Here is a 6,000-nt window from a genome sequence, read left to right on the forward strand (position 1 = left end):
GATACTATGTTGCTGGCTTTGAGATGAAGAAGGGGACTACGAGCCAGTGAACTCTATAAGCTGGAAAAGGCATGGAAATGGATTCTCCTCTAGAGCCTCCAAAATAAAGAGGCCTGCCTGCACATTTGGATCTCTCACCTCCAGAACTAAGTCAATTTGTAATGTAATGTACATAAATCCTATATAATAAAAGCCTAATATGCTAAGTGTCCGGTCAACCGGTTGGCCGTTCAAACAATCAAAGTGTAATATACTAAGGCCGCTTAACTGCTTGCTGTGACATGCACTGACCACCAGGGGGCAGATGCTCCAACTGGTAGGTTAGCTTGCTGCTGGGGTCTGGCCAATTGGGACTGGGTTTGGGCAAGACAGGCCGGACACACCCTGGAGCCCTCCCGCGGTCCCTTCCCAGCTGGCCAACCTCCTGCATCTCTCCCTGGCCCCAGTCATGCACCGGTGGGGTCCCTCGGCCAGGCCTGTGCCCTCTCGCAATCTGGGATCCCTCAGGGGATGTTGGAGAACAGGTTTCAGCCCAATCCGACAGGGGGAGCACCGCACAACCAGAAGCCAGGCTCACGGCTGCCGAGCGCAACAGTGGTGGCAGCACTAAGGATGTCAACTGATGGCTTAGTCCCACTTCCCAGGGAGTGGGCTTAAGCTGTCAGTCGGACATCCCCCAAGGGCTCCCGGACTTTGAGAGGACACAGGCCAGGCTGAGGGACCCCACCCCCCCAAAGCATGAGTTTTGTGCACCGGGCCTCTAGTGTTTATATATTAGCCACTAACTTGGTGGTAATTTGTCATGGCAGTAACATTACACTAATACAGATTTTTACCTGTCCTCCCCTAATCAGTCCTTCCCGCTGCCCACTTTCTCTGGTGCACAGAGCAGGACACTTCTAATATTTTCCTATTTTCCAAAGTAATGAAGTTGTCCTGCTTTTTCTCAACACAAGCCAATAACTGTGCTTCTCTAACAGGGTTGTCCTTTGGCATTCTTTGACATATCCCAGAGTCTTTGAGTTTTCTATGAGAATTAAAAATTCTGTATATTCAGTTCCAAAGTTAGCTAAAAAATTAATATATAATTCAACTTAAAACCCAGAGGTCAGCCTCACCTTCATAAGAACACTCAAAGCGTTCTCATGAAAGTCAGGAACAAGATAAGGGTATCATAAACAGCACTCTTACAGCCATGCTGGAGGTACCAGCTAATGTCATCACACAAGAAAAAAACAAAAGATAGAATGGGACAAGAGGAGGCAAACTTGTATTTGTTTGCAAATAATATGATTGTATACCTAAAGGTCCAAGAGAAAAAACTAAAAAACTATACAAACAATAAAAGAATTCAGAGAAATGGCTTGGCACAACACTAATGTATAGTAATCCTATCTAATAAAGAGGGAATATGCTAACTGACCCTCACACTGTCACAAAGATGGCGGTGCCTACAGCCAATAAGGGAATATGCTAATTGATTGCCCTGCCCTCAAAGATGGCAGTGCCCACAGCCAGTAAGGAGGGAATATGCTAATTTACTGCCACACCCTCAAAGATGGCGGCACCTACAGCCATAAGATGGCGGGGTCCAGTTCCCTCAGCCCCACTGGAGTGGCAGGCACACGGCAAGGCTGGGCTCAGCATTGCTGTGCACCTGCCTCCGGAGTCCCCCAGTTCCCTCAGCCCCACAGCCACCTAGGGCCAGCACAAGGTGCAAGCAAGCCATGGATGGTGACTGCCCAGCCGATGCCCGAGGGGCTGGCAAGCCTCAGAAGGCAGCTGCCTAGCTGCCCAGGGCTGCCCGAGGCTCAGGTAACCAGGGCCAGCCAAGGCTTGTGCTGCCGGCAGTGGCAGCAGCAGAGGTGTGACGGGGCATCACCTTCCCCTGATCTCTGGGTCACCTCCTGCCCTTGAGGGCTCCCAGACTGTGAGAGGGGGCAGGCTGGGCTGAGGGACCTCCCCTTCCAGTGCATGAATTTTCATGCACCAGGCCTCTAGTCAATATATGAACAACAATTACTTAGGGCATATAAATAATGGAAAAAATTATTCTATTCTATTCTAACAACAGAAACAAGAAAAGTAACAAAAAATATGCAAAATCAATATGAAGGAAATAAGCTAAATTTGAAAAAGAAGAAAAGTATGCTATGGTCTTTGGATACAAAGATATGTTTAAGACCACTACAGTTAGATCTGTTATTGGCAACCAAATAAAATTGATGAGAAATTTTTGTCTTGTTCAAAAGTTCATTGTACATCCAGCCTTTTATATTACCTGGTATTGTCTCAAGAATTTTAGTCTTCATGGAGATATGTAGGCTCCCCACTGGTGGAAGGCAGGGCACAGGTTAAGTGAGGCCTGATCTCTGGGTGGTCCAAGCCAAGCCCACCTTTGGACTATCAGGCCATGGTGGGAACTCCTTAGATATTGCCCTCTGTTAGTTGTCATGATTTGCCATGGGCAACTTCAGTCCTCCTCTGTCTCCGTCCTCTCTCTCTCAAACACACATACACACTCTACTCTATCTGGACCAGCCGTGGGCAAACTACGGCCCGCGGGCCGGATCCGGCCCGTTCGGCTGTTCTATCCGGCCCGCAGAGCCGAAAGAGTGGAGGGTTCTCTTGCTCTCCCCTCCGCTCCTTTACTTTGAATTTATATTAGTTCACACAAACACTCCATCCATGCTTTTGTTCCAGCCCTCCGGTACAGTTTAAGAACCCATTGTGGCCCTCGAGTCAAAAAGTTTGCCCACCCCTGATCTGGACCATGCTAGGTTTCATTATCTTATTGATATAACAATTGCTACATGGTAAGGGTAATCTTCTCACCAGGATCATAACTAAAATAGCAATTTTTATTATCTTCATAACTAAAATAGCAATTTTTATTATCTTCAACATGTCTCATCTTTGGGCTATTGGTTTTTTGACATCATTTTTACTTGTCTCATTTCCTAGGCATCTATAGTTTAACAAAAATGTCACTGCTAATTACTATTGTCAAAAGAACTCTTGATATGATCAATAAGTAAACTGGGTATTTTTTTGTATGGGGGAGATGAGGGGAGAAAAGGAAGAATCTGCTATTACCACTGAAATCTTGTCAGGCTGGCTTTGTGGGATGGACTGGGGCAGGCAATTCAAGTTCTGCAGAAAGAATCTTCCATTCCACATAGACCACACTCTTCTTAAAAGCTGTTTCCTGACTATTCCTAGAAGCAGCTAGACTCTCTCAGCAGAAGAGCTAAGTCTGATTTTTAGCTGTCTCTTCCTTTCTCTTTACCTTCTTGGCACATGCTAGAAATTCAGTAACTGCCAAAAGAACAAGTGGATAGAACCATGCTTCCACCAACCTATATGCTGAAGGCTAAAGGGCAGGGAGAAGCTGCTTAAAAATTCTTGAGAATGAAAGTACCACCATGTAGGAGCAGTCTGTTGGCACAGGAGATTTTAGCTTTGTTTAAGGTCTCTCTCTTTTATTGTGTACTAGTGGCTCAGTGCACAAATTCGTGCTCATTGAAAGGAAATTAATTAGAAGAAATATTTTAATATCGCTATTCACCCTTTCTCTATAATAGAAGTGTCAACCAAATTCACGATTGACAATAACAGATCGAAACACACCCATGTGATTGGCGCCAGCAAGAGCTTTATATATATAGGTAAACTTGCTTAATTAGACTTGCTTTCTGATTTAGCGAAACTTTTTCCAACCCAGTGAAGCACCCCAACTTCTCTTTCAGGTAATTGTGAGCAACACAGCAGTAAATATCAACACAAAGTAGATTATTATCGTAGATCACACAGGGACAACAAAGGTTAAAATATTTAAGTGCAGCAGTGTTTGAGTATATTCTGCGCAGTGAGAAAACCTGAAATCATTTCTTACTTCTTTTTAGTTGGGTAAAGTTTCTAAGCTTTCTAAATGTCCACTTTCCAGCTAATGAAAAGAAAGCAGTATTCTACTGAGTCTCCTATCTACCTACTCCAGGACTTCTGTGAGGATCAAATGAGATGAGGCATGGGAAAATGCTTCACAGATATTTGGTTAAAGTGTAAAATGCTTCCACCTGGCTATAAAGCAAGTTGTGTTCCTGGGCTGAAAAAACTACAAGGAGGCTAGTTGCTAGGGAGAGAAAGCCAGGCATTGCTATGTGACATCATTGCCTGGCACCCACAGCCACCATTTCAGGGCTGGGCTGGGCTGTGGGCCACATTTTGCACCATGGCAGCACTGGCTGCGATTTGGTGGGCTGTCGCTCTGGAGTGGTGGCGGGCCTGTGTCCCACTTGGGGGAAGCTGAGTGTTGCTTTGGGGGTACCAGGTCCCCGCTGCCAGTTCTCTGTAAATGGCCAGTGTGCGTCACAGCAGCTCCTGTGTTGAGCATCTGCCCCCCGGTGGTCAGTGCATGCCATAGCGACTGGTTAGACAGTCGGACAGTTCGTGTATTAGCCTTTTATATATATATATATATAGTTAAATGCTGCCTTTGTTGTAGCCTTTCCACTCCTCCTTTCTCCCCCGCCCCCTCTTATTTTAAAATAAATCAATACATTTTGGGAGATTTAAAAAGTATCTGTGGGCCCTGGGTTCAGAACCTTTTTTGCCAAATGGACGTTAGTTCTCCTTGGTGGCTGGGAACTGACTGTTAAATGTTTTTGATCATCACCCTTAGTAAGAATTAAATTTGTATCTGAGAAGTATGTGGATGGAAAAAAAGGGATCCTTTGGAAAGTAACTTCATAGGGTGATCTAATCATAAAATCCTAACTGGGCAGGTCATGGTGGGTAGTCTCACCCCAGGCATAAAACTTCTTTAGTGAAGTTTTTAGCCAGCCCTGTCCATAGTTCTTATGCCTCTAGATTAACACATTTGTGAAATACCATAATTCCCCTTAAAGGAGATATTAACCCTCAAGAGGTCACACATCTTATTACTATCCTGTAATCCAATTAATTCCTGCCTTGCTTTCTCCTACCTCTATGTAATCGTCCTTACATCCCCTCCTTAATTTCAAATGCAGAAGCTGCAAAACTGTTACTCAAAGAAACATTTGAGATCTTGCTCCCTGGCATATGTAGTCAGTTTGGATCAAAAAAGCTTATAAAGGGAGAAACCAAGATGGCGGCATAGGTAAACACCTAAACTGCTGCCTCGCACAACAATTTCAAAACTACAACTAAAAGACAGAACGGACACCATCCAGAACCACAGGAAAGCTGGCTGAGTGAAAATTCTACAACTAGAAGGAAAGAGAAAAACTCACAGAGAATTGGAGGTACGGCAAAGGGGCTTTGTGCACGCAGAGAGGAAGGGCGGCTGAGAGCCAGGCTGACTTTCTCTGGCGGAAGGGGGAAAGAAGCCTCAGACCGCACTGAACCCCAGTTCTAACTGCACTGAACCCCAGTTCAGGGCGAACCCCTGGGGACCCAAGCTCTTACAGGGGGAGTCTGGACTCTCGGGCGGAGACTCGAGCTGGGAAAGGCAGAAGTCTGAAGGCATACGCGGGCCAGTGCGCACAGAGGCTGCGGAGGTTGCCACAGGCTTTCCCTAGTGGAAGGGAGTCAGAGGATCCTGACTGCACTGAGCCCCAGTTCTGACTGCAGTGAACCCCAGTTCCAGGTGAGCCCCTGGGGACCCACGCTCTTGTGGGGGGAGTCTGGACTCTCGGGCGGAGACTTGGGAGCCGGGGAAGGCGGAGGACGGAAAGTGCGCACGCGCGCGCGCGCCAGTGCGCACAAAGGCTGCGGAAGTTGCCACAGGCTTTCCCTAGTGGAAGGGAGTCAGAGGCTCCTGACGGCACTGAGCCCCAGTTCTGACTGCAGTGAACCTCAGTTCCAGGCGAGCCCCTGGGGACCCACGCTCTTGTGGGGGGAGTCTGGACTCTCGGGCAGAGACTCGGGAGCCGGGGAAGGCGGAGGACTGAAAGCGCGCGCGTGCCAGTGCGCACAAAGGCCGCGGAAGTTGCCACAGGCTTTCCCTAGTGGAAGGGA

Source organism: Plecotus auritus (genome assembly GCF_963455305.1).
Source record: "Plecotus auritus genome assembly, chromosome: 2".
Taxonomy (NCBI): domain Eukaryota; kingdom Metazoa; phylum Chordata; class Mammalia; order Chiroptera; family Vespertilionidae; genus Plecotus; species Plecotus auritus.